Source organism: Hipposideros armiger, unplaced genomic scaffold (assembly GCF_001890085.2).
Source record: "Hipposideros armiger isolate ML-2016 unplaced genomic scaffold, ASM189008v1 scaffold_89, whole genome shotgun sequence".
Classification (NCBI taxonomy): domain Eukaryota; kingdom Metazoa; phylum Chordata; class Mammalia; order Chiroptera; family Hipposideridae; genus Hipposideros; species Hipposideros armiger.
Window position 1 is genome coordinate 3,724,340 of NW_017731439.1, and position 20,729 is coordinate 3,745,068.

The following is a 20,729-nucleotide window of genomic DNA, read 5'->3' on the forward strand; positions in this document are numbered from 1 at the left end:
TTTCATCCTCTCTATATTCTTCCCAAAAATTATCTAGACCTGTTTTGTCAATATGGTAGCCAAAGTTTAAAATTAAGTAAAAGTAAAAATTCAGCCTTTCAGTTGCACTAGCGAGATTTCAAGTACTCAGTAGCCAGTTATAGCTAGTGGCTACCACATTGGACAATGCAGATATAGAACATCTCCATAATTGCAGAAAGTTCTATTTAACCGTGCTGATCTATATATCAAACGCTATGTAGCCACTTCTTAAGACCCAGTACAGAGCTAAGGTGTTAATGACATCACTACTTTTGCCACAAATATTAATATTTGGCTTATAAAGTGGTCTGTATAATTTAAGGTAGAATTGAATGCAACTTGTTGCTAAAATATTCAGCTCTGTTGCCATGCTCTAGAAGTCATCTATAACTATGCCACCAAACTGATTTACTAGGTAACCAGAATTTGGATGAGTCTTGCTGTATTAATTATTTATCGCTGCATAACAACTCATTCCAAAAATTTGTAGCTTAAAAAAGCAATAATCACTAATTATCTCTCATGGTTTCTGTAGACCAGGCTTTTGGAAGCAGCTAAATCGGGCAGTTCAGGCTCAGGGTCTCTCATGAGGTTGCAATCAGTCTCAGCTGGGGCTGCAGTTATCTGAAGACTCAGTTGCACTGGATGTTCCACTTCTGAGGTGACTCATTCAAACAGCTGGCACATTGGTTTAGCTCCATGGGTCTTCTTGAGTGGCCTCACAACATGGTAGCTGACTTCTGGTAGAATGAGAGATCCAAGACATTAAAGCAAAAAGCTATAATACCTTTCATGACTCAGTCTTGGATTTCTTATTTCATCACTTCTACTATATTCCATTGGTTACCCAAGGCAGCCCCTGAGTGATTCAATGTGGGCGAGGATTACACTAGACCACGAATATTAGGAGACAGTATCACTAGCTACTACACCAGGAAGTCTTGCTAGATTGTAGGGGTTGAGAAGAGAGAACAGAAAACATTGCTAAGAGGAATTGAGTCACACTGTCTCTTGTGCTGAGCATATTTTGCACAGTGACCCCAAAAGGAAGGCTTATGTCTCATTCAACCCTTGAGCTTTCTTCAGATGATCAAGACGCTGGAACTTTCCTTTTCAGCTAACTTTCCCCACCCAACAATATTGACTACATAAGGGAGGAAAGTGTACAAACTTACACCTTCAGTCGTTTCTTAGTCACAAAATGAAATGATTGAAGATTAAAACAAAAATACTGATACCTAGGTCCTACCATGGACTCTAATGTTATTGGTCTATGTGCAGCCCAAGAAGCAGAAATTTTGAAAAGCTTCCCAGGTGATTCTAAAGTGTAGTAAAATTTAAGAACCAATAATAGAGGGAGGCTCTTCTGAATGTTCTGTCCTTTCTCTCTCCTTAATTTTGCCATCCTGCTCTCGGGACCCATTTCTTTAAACTCCTTGTTTCTCATGCTAATCCCTGAAAAAACTTGTCACTTCCCACAAAAGTTGGAGAATTTCTTAGTTCTGTTCACTGTTTACTCAACTCCATTAAACCCAAGATGCAGCTGGTGACAGACCCCTAAAGTGTAGGAATTGGCTCTAGTCCCAAGACCAGGGCAGAATATGTGAACCCACTCTAGGCTCTTGACTGTAGAGCGCTGCAATTAATTTCCTCACTAATTACCTAAGATGCAACCACACCTTGTCAAAGGGAAAATTAACATGTACCAGAAACAACAGGCTCATCTAACACGAGATAACAAGTTCCTCCGATGAATACGAACTTGACTCTGCTCCTTGTGAAAATAAATAACCTCAGCATGATGGTGTTAAGGCACATCTGACCTGTTCAAAATGTGGCTTATACTATGAGAGCCACCGCAGTAATAGAAAAGGACTCCCATTTTAGCCATCAGGACTGGTGCTAATAATTCCACCCTGACGTTTTAGAGTCTCCAGCTCCCCTCAAGGAAAAGAGAGAGATCTCTCATTTTTTCTCATTATCAAACTGAGTAACTGCATATTTACCCCCATTAGCATTTATAGGGGGGATAAAAGCTCTATGTAGCAGCAGTTCTCAAAACTTAGCACGCGTATGAATTATCTGGGGATCTTGTTCAAATGCAATTTAGAATTTACTGTGGGAGCTGAGATTCTGCTTTTCTAACAAACTCCTAAGAAATGTGGATGTCGCCAGTCCATGGGCCACACTCTGAGTATCAAGAATCTAGATATTCTAGAGAAAATAAGAATAACGATGACAAAACACTTTTCTCGGTCCCATTTGATTTCATGCTTGTCTGAAGTACTGAAATAGTTTTCTCTCACCCCTCTTTTTTATTGACATGGTCTATAATATTCAGATGATTGCATTAGTCTTATTCTTTAAATTTCATCTGCTTTTGTTATGGAAAAAAATCCTCTGGAGGTCTTTAGGTTACAAGATTTCAGATCATTTTGTGAAAGAAGGACTGATGGAAACAAATTCATATCATAATACAATTCACTGTTTCTAACAAGAATTATTATATTCACAAAACATACAGGATATAATACTTATAATACCAAAATGACACACCCAGTGGTATTGTGGTAACATGTTAGTCAAGCATACTTTGAGCTGGTTTTTTTTTTACTTCATCTTGTCAGTTAATCTATTATTCAGGTCTTTAGGACAGAGGAAAAAATATGTTCATGTGAAGCATAGTACCTCTTAACTTTGGAGAAAAAAAATGATTAGCTATAATCACTTACAGGAATTATCCCCCTTGTTCTATTTTTTTTTTAAGCACTCATCGGCATTATGAGTCCTTGACCATTCCAGTGCTATCTATACTGATAAAGCCAATTAAAAGGTTTTCTTTACCTTCTCTTATAAAATAATGCCAGTTCAAGGTAAAACTTGCTAATGTATTTCAAATAGTTATTTCCCTGGAGTAATCACAACACAGTGAATAAGATTCTGACTTTCTTTTGCCTTTCATAATTCTAAAGAAAAAGTCCACCAAAAAAAAGAAATGAAACACTGAAAACAACTCAAAAGACACAACATGTGTACTTGTAATCCTGGCTACTCATTATAGTCAACCAAGCTTTTAAAAATGCTACTTTGGGGGCAGGCTGAGTGGCTCAGTTGGTTAAGAGCCTCAGCTTTGAGCAACAGGGTCACCGGTTCTATTCCCACATGGGCCAGTGAGGTGCGCCTGAGCTGAGCTGCCAACAGGTGGCAGGATGCTGGCTCAGGGGGTGAGAGCACATGCTCCTAACAGCAAGGTTGCCGATTCAACTCCCGCATGGTAAGGTGGGCTACACCTACCTGTAACTAAGATTGAACACGGCACCTTGAGCTGAGCGGCTGCGAGCTGCTGACAGACGGCTGGATGGCGACTAGACTAGGAGCTGAGCTAGCTGCGCCCTCTACAACTAAGATTGCAGAACAACTTAGCTGTTCCTCTTCCCCAATTTCCCAACACTGTTCCCCTTCCCCAATTCCCCAATAAAATCTTTTTTTAAAAATTCTACTTTTACAAAACCCCTTTAACTGCATAAAAGGCACCAACCAAATATCATTCAGTATCAAGAAATTCTGTTCTTCCTGAAACTGTTAAATTAGCATTATTCCACACTGTTTCCTATTAATATTTCTTTAATTGATTCACATTTGGGCACATAGAGAAAGTTTGCCCACAAATTGCTATAAAAGTAGTATTGTACAAACTGTGTCATCCTGGAAGAAAAAAAGATGAATGTTTCTTTTTCTTTTGCTTCCATGATATCAACCAGTCTAATCACACAATATTTCCAAACTCCAGCCCAGCCCAGAATGAATAAATGTATGAGATGACATTGCAGCTTGGAAGCTCAATATTCACAATAGCTGACTCCTTCATAGGAGTCACCCTCACCACAATCTTTGCCTTGGAAATTACATCTGAAGTGACTGGATCAATTCTTTCAAGCCACATATGTTGAAATTTTAGTCTAACTCCATGGTGACCATAGCAATGTTTATGTCATTACTAACTTTTATATAATGAATGTAAAGAACTTGGGACATAAATATTTGGCAGCAATAATGAAATTGCTTAACTCTGGCTGTTGTTCCGTTGGCTCCTGGGAGACCATAGTGAAATATAAAGAACAAATAATTTTGTCCTCAATTAGCCTCATAATTAAACTATGGTTTTATCAGCTGATTTCCATTTGCCTAAAAGTTAGAAGACGTGAATCTCTGTCCCGCTTTATCACTATTTTAAATAAGACAATCAGTCTAACTTAGAGTTAGTTTATCTATAGAATAAGAAACAGTTTATTTAGGTATATCTAAAGTGCCTTTCATCAATAAAAATATAATGTTTTAATCAAACTCTATTTTTAAAGTGAAAGAAATAAAGGTATGCCTTGCCCATTGCCTCCTCTCCATCGATTTAATCCTTGACCTAAATAATGAAGATTTTTAGAAAATTTCAGCCACTAACTCTGAATCACTAATTAAACTCCTGGTTACCCATCCCAGACTAAAGAATCTACAACAGCCTACCAAAGTGGCAGACTAATAATTAGCCAGCAAATACTTCCTGAGAAGCCTCTAGAGAAACATTGCTACAAAACACTGATTAGTATTACAGCCTCCTTGAGAACCAACTGTGGGGCAAGTGGGTTTCAGTATTATTCCCAAGAAATGTCTGTAGTCTTCCCTCCACACCTCCCTCTATGAGGAATGGAAACTACGGTGACACATGGCAAGAAGAGACAACTGGACACGCCGGCTGAATCATAACACCTGGTGGTAACTTTGGTGCTGTCACAAAACCTGAGAGATGCATAATAATCATTGTAGCTTCCAAGAGTAGCTTTTTCTATGGGAGGGTACAACCCTCAGTATTCCAGCTCAGGAAAAAATGTGTCTGTGTGAGCGTGAGAGAAAGGAAATGTGTGTGTGCGTGTGCATTTGTGTGTGTGTTTTCAAAGCAGAACGTGAACACAAAATCAATAGTCTTCTGGTGTGATGTGTCCCCCTGAGTTGACTGTTTCAGGGATGCAGCTTGGCACCGGAGCCTCCATCTGAGCGGAGGTTCCCTCCCTTTCTTTTTGCTTCAGCTCAGTGTTTTGCTTGAATCTGAGTCATAAGCTCCTTAAGCTGGCAGGAAGCGGATAGTCGGGCTGGCAGTTCCCTCTCCCCCAAATGGAGGGAGTGTCTTGGCTGACACTTAAGCAACCTTTTCCATCCCCAGACTCAGGAACAGAACCAATGAATATTAGCAGAACGGAAGGCTGGGCTACACTCACAGAGTAGAAGAAAGGAGAAACCATCCTGGAGAAATCCATTAGCTTCAGCTATGGTTTAAAAAAAAGAAAAAAAAGGCTTTATGGAATTACCTCAGCCACTCACCAGGCCCTTCAGATGTTTTGTGTTTATCCCCCAAAGCTGGCCTATATAGGTACCCTCTTATCTAGCCCCCACCCGACCCCACGTGTCTTCTTTCTCTATCAAGCTTCTGATTGGCTCCTCCCCCAGCAATCTCCGTCTTTCCTTCTGTTTTTCCTAAAGCACAGCTATTCTCACTGCTAAGTTCACACTCTCAGGGTTGGCCCTCACTCCTGGGCAAAACAGTAAATTGTAATCTGAAGGAATCAAGGACTGCCTCTTTCCTGCCCAATTCCCCTGGAATTCCCTCCGTGCTGTGTTTGTAAGAATACAAATGGGATCAAAGAGGGTGGAAAGACAGACAATACTGGTCATTGACATGCTGGCTCCAATCAGTTGCTAACTTCATTCCAGCAGGACTCAAGAGCATGAGCAAAGAGGGAACCAGATTTAGGGGAGGCGGAAAAGTTTGGAATGGGAAGGTTGTGCAATGATTACTACAATGTGGGTGACCCTGTTAACTGTAGTTCAGGGGAAGGGAGGGTGGGGGTCTGAACACCTGGATGAAGAAAATCTGCCAAAAGAGCTACAGGGCGTTGAAAACTAATGGCAGATTGTTGGAAAAAAACCCTACCTCCTTCATAGTTTTTCCTTCAATCAACCAGGTTTCTTAAGTGTAGGACTGAGTCTTGGCAAGTTTTCTGCATGCAGACCCCAACAGAAAATGTCTGTCTTGCCTTATATAGTTCCAACATTTCATATGTCCCTCTCCCAACTCCTCTGTCTCCCTCGCAACCTCACACCATCATTTGTCTTCTGGATCTAATCCACCTCATCTTTAGCCTCCTCAAACCCCACTTCTGACATGTGGCAAGACTCCCAGGCCTAAGGCCCTGGCCTGCTTTCTACCCGATGTTCCCCTGGTTCTTCCTGTCTGCACCTTTGCCTGATGCCTTCTGATTGCTCAGACCAGAGCTCAGCTGTCAGTCAAGTGCTTGACCTCCAGAAAGCAATCTTCGGCTATCCAATTTAAGGAAAGTAAAAACAAAACAGAACAAAAAAAAAAAAAAGAAAGAAAGAAAGAAAGAAAGAAATCCCTGAAATATTTGAAATAGGTTCTGTTCGGAAAGTTAAAGCTGGTAAATGCTGAGTGTGTAAAATAACATCTCCCACTGTCCTAGAGAGAACTTTGCAAAGTAGCTAGATTTTTTATATTAGGAATATATGTAATTTTGTTATGAATTGAGCTCTTTCTTTTCACAGACACTAGCTCTTTGTTTATTTCAGATATGAGCAGCTACACAGCTGCTCTCCAGCTCAATATTTGCAGCATATTAGTTATGAGAGATAACATTGAATTATTAATATAAATAATGTGTTAATACTGCTCCACCTGTATGTGTAAGGGGTCTTGGAAAACAGTCTCCATACCAAGTTGAAAATGACTTTCAGGACCAAATTTTCATAGAGGAGAGAGGACACACTCATACTAACCAGGCTCAAGTAAGTTCATTTCTCCCTTTCCAATTGGTTCAGGTGAGATGAGCCCTTCGGTCTTTCTCTACACGTTCATTCTGAACATTTGAACACCAGCCATCCTGCAGACAGATCCATCTTAGAGTAACTGAGCCAAATTGATGACCCAGTGGCTTGGTGTTTGAGTGTTACAGACCTATCTGAGAGCTTTGGCTTAGGAATCTAAAGAGGTGGAAGTAATCAGTCACGGAGGAAAGAACTTAATAAGAAAGTCTGGTAGGAGGTGGAAGACATTGCAATAAAACTTCATTAATCCAAAGTGCTGAGAAAAAGCCAATCTGATGAAATGTGACTTACAGAAGAAAGAGGTAGATGAGAATCCCCCACAATCTAATATAATATGCTTATACTTCTGTCTCTGAGATGTGGCACTTGAAGCAGGATTAAATGTTTTCTAAAGGCCCATAATAGGAGAACTGTAATATAAATCCCAATTAAACAGTGAGGACTAAAGTTTTTCTGAAGTCCTATGGTAGACCATTCTATGTATCTCTCTGAATTAAGGCTTGGAAAACAGTCAAATGGATACAGTTCATGCAAAAATAAGAACTGTCAAAATAACCTAAATTCTTTATTTGCATTTTTAACTCTTTGAAGAGGACAGTCTCCAGTAATACTTTAAAAAAAAAATCCATGTTCCGCTTTCATCCATTGACTTATGCATGGAAGCCACTTCCAACACTTCCAAGGCACTTTCTTCAAAATAGCAAGAGCATATTCCGTTCTAATTCACCTGTCCTCTAGATATTTACTCCTGCTTCCTCTCTTCACCACTTCATTACTTTCTGACAACTGATGGACTGCCTTTTGCTAACGCTTTCCCTCCTCCTCTCAGCATTCAGGTCCAGTTCCTCTGCAGGTATACTGTGGTCCTCCATTACAAATGCCGGAAGGACTGGTCAGACCCTCCTCAGATGGCAGAGCTGAAGGGACCAGAGTCCTCTTTAGCATGCAGGGGCCGTGAGAGACTGAGCATGCTCAGAGCAATCGCTCTTATCCATTACAATGATGGTTTATGCATGCTCTTAAATAGAAATGATACATAAAATACGTAGTCTATACCAACAGGTTTTCCAGATAGAAGTTCTAAACTTTGATGAATTATTATGAAGAATTGTACATTGAAGCAAATTATACAGCATTTAATGAAAATTAAGGCACTAGAGTTATATGTATCACTGTGTATGATTCTCACGATTCCTTTCCCTTCTAGTACCCTGTCATTTTCATACCTTGCTCTCTCCAGACTTTCAGCTCCATCTTCTCTACTCAGTTTACCCACCAAGGTCTGCCTGGGTTCTCCCTCCATGAATCTCAGCCTAAAGTCTCTCTCAAGGCAGCAAACTGAGACAATCATAGGGCTCACCACACTTGTTTTCTGTCTCTCAGTTATCATAGTCCTGATTTACCTGATGACTAATGTCTTAAAAACTAATGTCTCCATATATTTTGTCTGATTTTTTTGGATACTTCAGATAAACAGGTAAATATATACGTTTTCTCTTACTCCATCTTAGCCAGAAGGAGAATTCCCATTAGCCATGGACTTAACAGAAACTCAAGCTGTATTTGGCGAATGAAATTGCACAAGATCTACAGCTTCAGATATAGTGAACATCCCTTCCACCACCAAAACCAGATCTCAGAAAAGATCAGATATACCTCATTATGCTTTGTACTTTTAAAACACTGTAAGATCTCTTTATGTGTTGACATAAAGTTTAATTTAATTGTCAAGAGGCTTTCCTATGAAAATAATTTCAGGTACCAATTTTTTATGTAGGGATTCCTAAAGATACTGCCAGATATGCAATTCCAATATGCCTATAAGTGACACCTGGTTCAGGAACAAACAGTAATGTTTTCACTTAAGCAGAAGCTACTATTATGGAATGCAAAATGAGAGAGATATCACTGTTTTATATGCCACAGAAAAAGATGAAATGATCTGTATGAAACCATCCACTAATGCTAAGATAGTATCAATTATAAAATGCACCTCTAACTTCACTGATAATTAAAATGTGAAAGATATTTGTCTTAAAATCAAATGTATACAGTGTAGGCATGTGTTTTGTATGTGAGTAAATGTAAACATACTTACAAGCAATAGATACTTGGTTGCTATCTGCAAGCTGCCATTTAACCTGTCCAGAAAATTCCCCCAGCTTCCCACTATAGTTGCCCATCTCCTAACCCTTCTGCCCCCACACAGTCAGCCACACTACAGCTCACTGGTCCAATCTTGCTTGGCTGATCATATCTGAAATTTAAAACAGAAGTACCAGAGGCTGGGAATCTTTGTAGCCAATTCACATTAATGGCAATCGTCTGACATATGGTGCTAGGATGTCTCATAACTTTCCTTTAACCTACCCTTTCCAAAGACTTAGGGATTTAATCCTGCTTGAGTTCCGCAAAATACCCCCAGCATCCTTCCAGTAAATTCTTTTTTGTGGCTTAAGTCAACCCGAGTTTATTTTTGTGGCCTGAAACTGAAAGAACCTTAACCAATGCAATGCCCTAAGAACATTTTGGAAAGATATACAAGAAATTAACACTAATTACCTCTGAGAAATGAATGGGACTATGGATCTTGAAGGTGTAGAGGGGAACTTCCATTATTACCCTTTAAGAGCCTGTATAAATTGAACACTGTGTCATTATGGCTTCCTTTAGTTGGATGGGGGATGTTCGTTTTCCATCATGAGCCTGTGTTACCTGCATACCTTTTTTATTGGCTAGGTGTTTTTTCCTTCTTATGGTCATATCTGAAAAGGAATAATATGATAGTAGCTTTCTAATTTTTCTCGGCTCAACTGTATCCCTACTCTATTCAAATCTCTGCATTTCAGGGTCACACAAACTGAGCCTAGAATAATTATGACATGCCCAGTCATTTCACAGCGATCAGAACCATGAGGTCATTCTTCTAGACCAGCCCAGTGTGATTCTTACCTTGTCATGGGGTGAGTCAGATTTTATTTTTAGGTGCAGTAGATATTAATTGATCTGATGTCTTTCTGTAAAGCTGCTTCCTTCTCCTTAATCCTCACATTTACTCAGTGTGAGATTCTTTCTGGTTCATAATCTATTTTGAAAAGAACATCAAGGTTAGATGAGTTGGTTATTGATCATGTCACACAAATATGAACTGCCTTAACCAGGTTAAATATATCCAGACACTTGGATGAAATCATTCATTCAATGAGTTGGGAGTTCTGATGGAACTGTGATAAATTTAGAATATTAGAAGTTTCAAACTCCCTCCTCCATCATACCCCACTACAACTACTTTAAAAAAATTAATATTGTCAGAAAAGTCTCACCCCCTAGAGAGGAAATTAGCAGGAGTCAAGACAAATGGACCAAATTAGCCATCTGTGGAAATAACCCATCCTGGGAGGTGACCTGTAACTGCCTTGTAGATGGGAGCAAAGAGTTTCCAGTCCTGAGAGGGATCAGGAAAACCTGACTGGCATGTAGTCATTGTAAAGCAGAAAACAGCAGTTCTATTTTACCTCACTTAGGATGATGTCATGGTGCTTTAGCAACTGATTTGAAAATAAGAAGCCGAAAGTAGGAATGTGTCAGTGTTCGTCCAGAACTGTCTTGAAAATCAGAGCACTCCTCAGGATCCGTCTGATTCTCCAGGAGGGATCACAGTGCTTTAGACATGGAGCAGGTGTTTCCTAGAGCACGAAGCTGCGGGGAATCAGGGTCACAAAGAAAGAGAGAAAGGAGGGAGGGTGGAAAATGTGGAGGGAGGGACACGTCAAGGAAGGGAGGAGGGCAGAGAAAGGGAAAGGACTAGGGCAGAGACAAAGGGGCAGAAAGAAAGGGAAGCCCCCTCCTCCAAAAACAGACATAATTTGGCTGCTCAACGTGTTAGAATGTTTATAAGGCGGGGGCAGTTGGAGCCTGGATCCTCTCCCCCCTTGGTTTGTTACAACAGTATTTTAACTGATTTTCCTGATACAAATGTACATTGTTTCCGATTGAGATCTAAAATCTGAAGTTATTAGTTCTCTCCTGCTTAAAATTCAAGACTATTCCTCTGCATCCTTTAGCATAATGTGGTTTAACAGTTAAGTCCCTTTCCTGCCTCAGGGGCTTCTCCTCACACACCCCTCCCCAGTGCTCTGGTCTTTTGTTGATATTTACAGTTCCCATGAATATGCCTTGCTTTTGCATACCCTTGACCCTTTTCATATTCTGCTCTCTCTAGGTAGAATGGAAAGTTTGCTTTTCAACCCCCAACCATCACCTCTGTTTTTCTTGCTGGTGAGCTTTTCAACCAGCAAGACTCTGCTCAAACAATATTTCTTCTGTGGAACCATGAGTGCCCTTCCATAAGACAATGATTCTTTAAGATTGTGTTGGCATTGATCAAACAAACTCTAGTTATCTGAGTATAGCCTTAGCCTCTATCTAAAATTTTAGCTCCTAAAGAACATACACCTTCTCATGTTCACCTGTGTATACCAGTCTCTAATACATACCCATAATGGACCCTGAAAAAATACTCAAATTAATGAATGAAGCAATAAAAACATGTCGGAAAAATGTATCCAAGACTTGGAAAAAAATGTTTTAATTACTTCTTGGCTATTTAAAAATTCTGTAGGGGTGGCTATTAATTTGTAGAAAATGAATAACAATGTGAATGATTCCTGCTCACAGAAGCACAAATGAATTATTTAAACCCCAGTAAGTCAAATTCTCATTTGGACCTGATTTCACATTTACTGGTTCCCTCATTTATTAACAAGTTAAATAAAATCTTTGACATGCATTCGTTTTGTGTGTATGAGTCAGGATTTCACCTTTTTGAAAATGATACTTTAACAGAATAACAGAATATCTTCATTTAATGTGTCTGTACATAAACTACCATCTAGCATAGGCTGAGTGTGTGTTAATGGAATATAGAGAATGTTTTTTATTAAACAGCTTAACATAATAGTTGCAAGGCAATAGGAATGTGAAATGAATATATCTGTTAAAATCATAACACTAAATGAAAACACCAACAGAATAATACAATAGAGCCCTTTAAAGCAGTTGGTTGCCTTGTATACACATATGTAATATAGACACATATGCATGTACATGTGTTTAAATGTAACTGATATATTGTAGCCAATATATTTTCCATACAGTAATTCTGAGTTTATAGGTTTCTGCATCACAAGTATGGTATCACACTTTATTAAACATGTGGTCATAAGGGCACAATGTTAACTATGTTGCTTAACTCTTTTAATCATTATTACTCACCCATGCTTATTATTTGCTTTTCCATCATTCTTCCTAACTAAACCTTGTGTATCATCCCCCCCAGACATGGTCCCCCTCATTCAAGTGGAAATAGGAGGATTTCCCCATAAAGGCAGCTGAACAGACCACATTAAGTGAAAAATCAAATGGCCATTAGTCATAGGCTGACCAGGTAACTGGGTCAACTGGCTCAAGGGAAGGGTTTGCTAAGCCAGTGAAGCATTTCATTGGGCACTCAAGAAGCCCTTCTCCACCCTACCCCCAAACACACACACACCCAGAAGATGTGTATATTTAGGTCTGTCCATTCCACTCCCTAGAATGGGAGCGGCTGTCACTCTTCCAAATGCAAGTACCCCAGGCTCAGCCTCCATCCACAAAGACAGGCTGTAGCCCCAGGGGCCACTGGCTCATTGCCTGTGCCCTGTCAGCTTCTCATGGAGACATGCACACTTCAAAGGACTGGGAGACCACCCTCTTCCTAAGACTGAAGTTCAGGTTCCCTCTCAGAGAAGGGCATTGCAATGTCACCAGTCTAGCTCTCAGGTCAGGGAAAAAAAAAAAAAGTCACCATATCACTTCTTAAGATATATATCCCCTATGATGAGAGCTTTATTCTATTTTTCTCCCTCTTTTAGCTGGCATTCCTTGGGAGTGGAAAAACAATCAAACAGTCTCACACAAAAGTCCACATTGAAGTATGTTTAGTGTCAGATTAAAACTAACAAAAGGCAGGAAACAGAGAGTTAAGAGCTTACCCAGTCCTGAACTCCCCCTATTGTGCCTAGGTACCAAGAGGTCAGGAAAGAACTCTTAGGTTCAGAATTATCTCCTTCTGTTTCCTTTCACTCCTGAGATATTCAACTTCAAAAAATATTAAATGGACAAGAAATCCCCAAATGCCCATAACCCATACAGGGTGGTAATCTGTGCATATCTCGATATTTGAAAGGCATGTTTCAACTTCATACTTTTTCAAAATTAGAAAAACATCTGTTCCCTTTGGTAAATCCCCCTTCCTATGTATCTGTTTTCTGGCTGCCCGAGTCCTTTCCCTTTAAATACATACATACATACTTAAATACATACATGCATACACACATATGGAAAAGAAAAGATGCCAGGTGTAGGAAAAAGCAGGGATTTCTCATCAGATAATGACCAACAACTTATTAATTTTTCACTTTCTTACATCCAAGCTTAATTTTATAACCCAGAATGACCTGCTATGCCAGGTCTGATTCTGATTCCTCCTGGTCAGTTTTTCAAACATGTCCTATAGTAATAATTTTAAAATGTCTCCAGTTTATCTGGGGCAGTTTGGGTGTGGGTGAGGGGAGGCCATTTCCTCTGTTAAGATAGATTGCCCTTGGGGACTGTTGTACATTTGCCTAGAGTTTCTTCCCTTCACTGCTGGGATAGACAATACTCAGGTCTGAATATGAGCACTTATGTGGAATTGAGAACACACTGCGTATTTTGTATAATGATAAAACAGAGCTAGCCCTCCATGATCCATATTATTACTGAGGAAATTAGCAGAGGTTCATAGTAGTCCAAGTACCATGTATAATAATAGGCCTGCCTGGGGAGAGATACTCAGTGTTTTAACAACTCAGGGTCCTGAAACTCTTCTTGGATGCTCTGCCGCTTGATTTGTCTCTCTGGGTAGGAGAAACTGTAGACTGAAGGCTCCTGCCGGTACAAATCTCTCAGGCGAGTTTGCAGAGCAAGCCTGTGCCTACTACCCAAGAGAGCCCAAGACCTCCTTTCCTACCACCACTTCTGTCCATTTGTCTCCTTTGTCAACCCCCAAAAGAAGTGAGCACATTGCCATTTCTCCCTTTGGCCAAGAATCACAAAGCCTTTCTTTGCATCTACCAACACTATGAGGGAGCCGTGTGAGGTACAAATAGCAAACATGGGGAACAATCACAAAGCGTAAATAAGAAATAAACGAGTGCCCCATCTCTGTCAGTGAGGTAAAAGTTTAAAATTGCTCTCTGCTTGCTGGTTAACACCTCTAACCCCCTCTCTCCCCACGTGCAAACACACCTCTGATTTTTATTGAAGTCTTGTGAAAGAGACGCTCAGTCATTGAGGAGAACATTGTACATCAGTCCTTAAAGAAATAGCTCGGCATTTTCAGGTAAAGCCCACAAACAGGAAATAGGTAGAGATGTAGCGAGTAATCATGTAGTTCACCACCCACACTGGTTCAGTTTTGACAGTGAAAGGGGAGGGACAAATGCTAAACTAGATTGAGCACTAGGACTAGAGGCTTAAACGGGATCATTGCAGGCAAATGTGGATGTGGGGGAATCTCCCCGAAGGAAAAGTTACAAAGGTGTCTGGGTTGCGTTCAGGCATTTGTACTTAGAGAGGCAGTGGGGAGACAGAGGGTCTTGAGCTGGACAGTGCCCAACTGAACTGAGCTTTAGAAAGAGTCTTACAGAATTCAGATGCAGGATAGATTTGAGGAGCCACAGGAAACAGGTAGGTAATGTTGGTTCTTACACAAGAACTCTGAGAGGTAATGAAAGCTCTAACTGGCTGATACCAATGAGATAAATGTGAAATATTATTGATGTAAAATGAATAGACATCTGTAACTTTGCAGATGTGGAAGTTTCACATAGGGTGAATCAGAGGCGAATTTTCTAGGCAACTCAGTGATGCCTTTAGCAGCATTTTTAGGGAAACTATGGCTAAAAGGTTAAGTAATGTGCACAAGTTCACCACCTAATAACAACATGGCCTTCACATATACCCTTTAGTAAAAATATGATTATATTTCAGTGTGATAAAGGGCCAATCATATGAACAGCCTCTATTTTTGCAAGGTGTGTAAGACTCTAGACTACAAATCTGAAGATGTCCTTTAAGTTTTGCTCATTCAATCTCTAGCCTTATTACCTTTGGAAAATACTTGTCCTTTTATAGGGCTCAGTTATAGCTTTTGAGTCTCTGAAATAGGTACATTCTTTCATTACTAAGTACCTTGGTATGTTCACCTCTCCTTAACAGAATGCCCTTCCCATCTTGTCTGCTGAGAAGTCCTTTGTCAAACCCAGTTACTGCCTCTGTGAGACTTTCCCTGAAAAATAACCCCTAGAAGAAATAGCCTACCAGTTGATCACTGTCTGTTTCCTTCTAATGGCACACACAACTTCCTGCTTCCAAAACACCTTCCAGCCAAAGGATAACCATGGAGCCTAGTTCAATCCAATGACAGAGGAGCAGAAATCTGTTGAGATGAAGATCAAGAAAAGCTTTTACTTCTGTGGTAAAAATGGACAACTGTCACAGCCTTTTGCTCTTTCCGCTTCCTTCTTCAAACTGCCTTGAACACCATTATGATTTTGGAGATGAACCAGGCAGCCATCTTGCAACCATGAAGCTACCAATGAGAGAATGAAAGCGAACACACTAAGGTTGGAGGCATGGAAGATGTGATATATGGGTCACTTATGTCCTTTTGAAGCACCATACTAGCCTTGTACCTAATTCTACCTTTCTGTTATACAAGACAAATAAATTCCTGCTTTCTAAACCCCTCTGATCAAGTTTTTCGTTTGTTTGTTTTTGTTTGCTTTTTGTTTTTTTACAACCCAAAGCAAACATAATTGACATGCCTTCTGTCAGCTAGCTATTGCTGAATAACAAATAACCCCACAAATCCACAAGTCACCTGGGCTGTTCTGCTGATCTGTGCCAGGCTCTGGAGTCATTGGTAGGCTGGCTTTTCTAGGACGATCTCAGCTAGGAGAACTGTTTTCTACTTCATGTTATCTCCTATTATCCACCTGGCTAGTCTAGACTTGCACATAAGAGCAGGAGGGTTTTGAGAGAAAATGGAGCCTTCAGGTCTCTATCATAGTCTCTTGGTCAAAACAAGACACAAGGCCAGCCCAGATGCAAAGAGTAGAATGGGGAATTGGAGCCATTTCTCACTAAATCTATCTTACAATCATAGAATATGAGAGTTTAAGGGCTCTCATAAATCATGTGAGATTATTTGTAACTCCTATATAGGAAGACTATCCTAAATTTATTTTTGGCCAAATGTTTGCTCTGCTTAATTCACAGAGCTGTTGAAAGAACCCTTGGTTTCTGATTTCACAGTAGATTAAAGGGGAGGTCTTTGGGGAGTCAAAGAAACAAATATTTTTTGAGAAACAAATACAAACTGAATTGCTCCTGGTATCATTAGATCTTTGGATACACACTTTCAGGGCAAGCTTTCACCCATCTTTAGAGACTTTGGAAAGAGGAAAGGAAGGAAACCAATTGACCGAAGAGTATTAACTCCCAGTTGATGTCTGAAAGTTGAGTTAACACAGAGTAGTCCTGACCTTTGCTGTCCAGTAATGACTACTTATTACCAGTGGGCAGCGAGTTGTACCACAGTCATCTAGTCGGGCAAACACTTATCCTTGCCTAGAAGGAAAGCTTCCCACCTGATCTATATAAAACCTTCCAGGATTATGTTAAGCAAACTTTCTCACCTAGAAAACTTGTGAAATGTTTTATAAAAGAACATTCTTGACCTTGATCAAGTTGGGACTAGATAGCGGTGTGTCCACTGTCTCAAGAAACATCAATGAAACCTCTAGCCCTGATACATGATACATCAGAAACTTATTAGATGCTCATTCATCAGGGTTTCCTCTTCTTGGGCACACAGCCAAACTACTTCTCTCTGACATCTTGTGTCTCAATAGGGACATGTGACTGGTACTTGCCAATGGAAAGTGAATGGAAAACATTCCTTCTGGTTAATGCAGGGGTCAGCAAACTAGCCTACAGGCTAAATATGGCTCACCACTTACCTTTGTAAATAAAGTGTTTTTTTGTTTGTTTTTTGTTTTTGTTTTTGTTTTTGGCACAGAGCCACCTCCATTTATTTACATGTTGTCATGGTCGCTCTCACACTGTAATGGCAGAATTAAGTAGTTGTATCAGGTAGTATGTGGCCTGCAGAGCCTAAATATGTACTACCTGATCCTTTGCAGGAAAACTCTGCCAACCCTTGATTTAAGGCATCTTAAAGCTGAATACCTGTTCTACTCTCCCTTCTCCTTACCTAGTCTCAAGATGTCTTACAAAAGTACTGGGAAATTTTAAAGACATTATTGGACTTTGCAGAGGACCATCATGAAAACACTTGGGTCCTCGAATGGCTGCATGGAATAAGGGCTCCTGTCCAAATAACCAGCAAATCCTACTCCTTTGCAACCTACGTTGGACCATGATATGAATAAAAATGAAAACTTTAGTGTGTTAAGGTACTGAGATCTGGGGCTTATTTTTTACAGCAGCCAACATTACTTACCTTAACTAATACAAGTGGGGAAAACATAGTACCTTATGCAAATAAGATATTACAAATTTGGATAACTGCAAACAGAAAAATAAAGTCATTGGTCCAAGGCCTATATCAAAGCTTGGAAGAGTCAGGAGTGGTTACCATTCCTCCCAATATTGAGATGAGATGAACTGGCAAAGAACCACCAGAGGCCAATACTAGTACCACCCTTAAGGTCTTCGCCATGCAAATTGACTTGAGGAAAATTGGAGGTTCAAGCCTAAAATAATATGTCCCTGATGGTTTCTCACTAATGCCTGCCTGATTCCTTTTTATTACTAAAGGCTGCCTAACTTTTTTTTTAATATTGTTTTTTAATTACAGTTGACATACAATATTATATTAGCTTCAGGTGTACAACACAGTGATTAGCTATTTATATAACTTATGAAGTGATCACCCCGATAAGTCTAGTACCCATCTGACACCATACACAGTTACTGACTATATTCCCTACACTGTACTTTATATCCTCATGGCTATTTTTATAATTGTCCATTTGTACTTCTTAATCCCTTCCCCCTTTTCACCCAGCCCCCCAACACTCCTCCTATCTGGCAAGCATCAAAATGTTCTCTGTGTCTATGAGTTTGTTTCTGTTTTGTTTGTTCATTTGTTTTACTTTTTAGATTCCACATATAAGTGAGATCATATGGTATTTGTCTTTCTCTGTTTGATTCGTTTCACTTAGCATAATACATTCCAGGTCCAACCGTACTTTTGTAAGTGGTTAGATTTAATTCCTTTTTATGGCCAAGTAATATTCATATATATATATAAAATCTCATATCTTCTTTATCCAATTGTCTATTGATGAGCACTTAGGTTGCTTCCATATCTTGGCTACTATAAACAATGCTGCAATGAACATAGGGGTGAATACATCTTTTTGAATTATTATTTTGGATTTCATTCGATAAATATCTAGAAGTAGAATTGTTGGGTCAAATGGTAGCTCTATTTTTAATTTTTTGAGAAACTCCCATACTGTTTTCCATAGTGGCTGCACCAATTTATATCCCCACAAACAGTGCACTAGGAAGGCATATATTAATTGCACGGGTTGCAGAAAACAAAGGAAAGACATACCTGGAATGGCCAAGAAAGAATGCCCAGAGAAAGCGACTCCTGGGGAAGAGGATGTGATAAGGCAGGTGAAGGACAAGAATACTGTGGCAGGGAAAACAACTTGGACTCTGAGTTCAAGGCATCTTTTTTTAATAGATGCCTCCCTTTTCTCCACATCCTCTCCAGCACTTGTTGTTTGTTGATTTATTGATGATAGACATTGTGACAGGTATGAGGTGATATCTCATTGTGGTTTTCATTTGCATTTCCCTGATGATTATGATGTTGAGCATCTTTTCATTTGTTTATTAACTGACTGTCCTCTTGGAAGAAAAGTCTATTTAGGTCCTCTGTCCATTTTTTAATCATTTTTGTTTATTTTGGTGTTAAGTTGTATGAGTTCTTTATATATTTTGGATATTAACCCCTTACCAAGTATATCGCTGGTGAATATCTTCAGTAGGTTGTCTTTTCATTTTGTTAACGGTTTCCTTTGCTGTACAAAAACTCTTTGGTTTAATGTAGTCCCATTCGTTAATTTTTTCTTTTGTTTCCCTTGCCCCTCCCTCACTTTTGTTGAAATATGAACATCCCAGAGAAGAGCATATAAAAAATCATCAGATACTGCATACTAAGAAAGACTTTATTATATTCTTTTAAAAGGAAAACTAGATAAACAAGAAGAAATATATTTTTATGATCTCAGATGTGACTAGAATGCTAGACATCTGAAAGACAGGGCTATGAGAAAAATTTAGGTGCATCTTGGAAAATTGGAAGGTTGCCTAACTTTGCCCTTTGCCCTGGGTATAGCATGACTCTGGACTCTGGGGTATTGTAATGTAAACAGGTATCAGAAACCTAGCAATTGCCTTGCACTTAGAGGCCAAATTGTTTTCCCTGCCAGAGTGTCCTTGTCCTTCACCTGCCTTAACACATCCTCTTTGTCAAGAGTCACTTTCTCTGGGAATTCTTCTCTGGCCACTCCAGATATGTCTTTCCTTTGTCTTCTGCATCCCCTATAATTTATAGATGCCTCAGGAAAGCATTAATTTCACTACATTACACGTATCATTTTACACATCTGTTTCTCCTACCAGGCATCAGGCTGGGGCCATTCCCTGGCATACTTTCTGGAATACAGAGTATGCTCAGTAAATATTTGTTGGGTTAATGGGAAATTGTTATCTAGGATAATGAGTCTCCAAATCTGTTTAAGAATTAAAATCACTTGGGGATCAAATAAAAATGTGGATTCTCAAACTGTATTGAATCAGAATATCAAGGGGTAAGACCACAAAAGTGTATTTTCCACAAAGTGATTGTGGGGCATTGAGTTCTACACTACAGCCCTTCTAATCAGTAAATCTTCCAATCTGAGGAACCTAGTCGAGCTGTAGTACTTTTCTTTGGTGGTTCTGTCAGCGCTTCATACCAAGGAAGTGAGTTAGGGAACATTCATTCATTCAGTCAGTCAATAAGTCAGTCAGTGAGTCAGAGTTATTGAGTGACTCCTATATGTTGAGCACTATTCTAGGCTTTGAAGATACAGTAGGGAATAAAATGGACAAGACTCTTTGCCTCATGGAGTTTATGCTCTAAGAAATTAGGGAGTAATGATAAGCAAGATAAATAAGTACAGATTATAATGTGTTTGTAATAAATGCTGAAGGGAGAAATTAAACCAGGAAAGAAACAGGAAGTAGTTAGAAAACAGTTCGATTTTAAATGGAGCTGCCAAGGAATGCCACAGTGAGAAGGTGACACTGAGTAAAGATCTGAAGGAAATGAGAATGAGAATGGCATCTGGAAAGGAGTGCTCAAGGAAACCAGAAAGTGAATAAATCCCAAGAAAGGAACATTCCTGGCAAGTTTGAGAAAGAGGCTGGAGGCTATGACTGAGAGGATGAGTGACAAAAAACAGGGTCCCCAGGTTAAAAAAGCCATATCATAACAGTGCTTTCCTGGCCACTGTAAGGTGTTTGCCCTCCTTCACTGTGAGATGGAGAGTCATTGGAGGGTTCTGGGCAAAGGAGTGACAAGATCTGATATACCTTTCAACAGCTTCACTATGGCTACTATGCTGAGATTAAATTGAAGTGGGGGCAAG

At 39.6% G+C, this 20,729-nt stretch overlaps 1 long non-coding RNA gene across 1 annotated transcript; it reads right to left on the reverse strand.

The window, feature by feature from the left end:
* Nucleotides 1-548: 548 nt before the first annotated feature.
* Nucleotides 549-10,578, reverse strand: LOC109383834 (uncharacterized). Its single transcript, XR_002124301.1, has 3 exons — nt 10,425-10,578; nt 9,862-9,994; nt 549-761 (listed from the first exon to the last, which is right to left on the reverse strand). It is a non-coding gene; the product is annotated as an uncharacterized LOC109383834 (long non-coding RNA).
* Nucleotides 10,579-20,729: the final 10,151 nt, after the last annotated feature.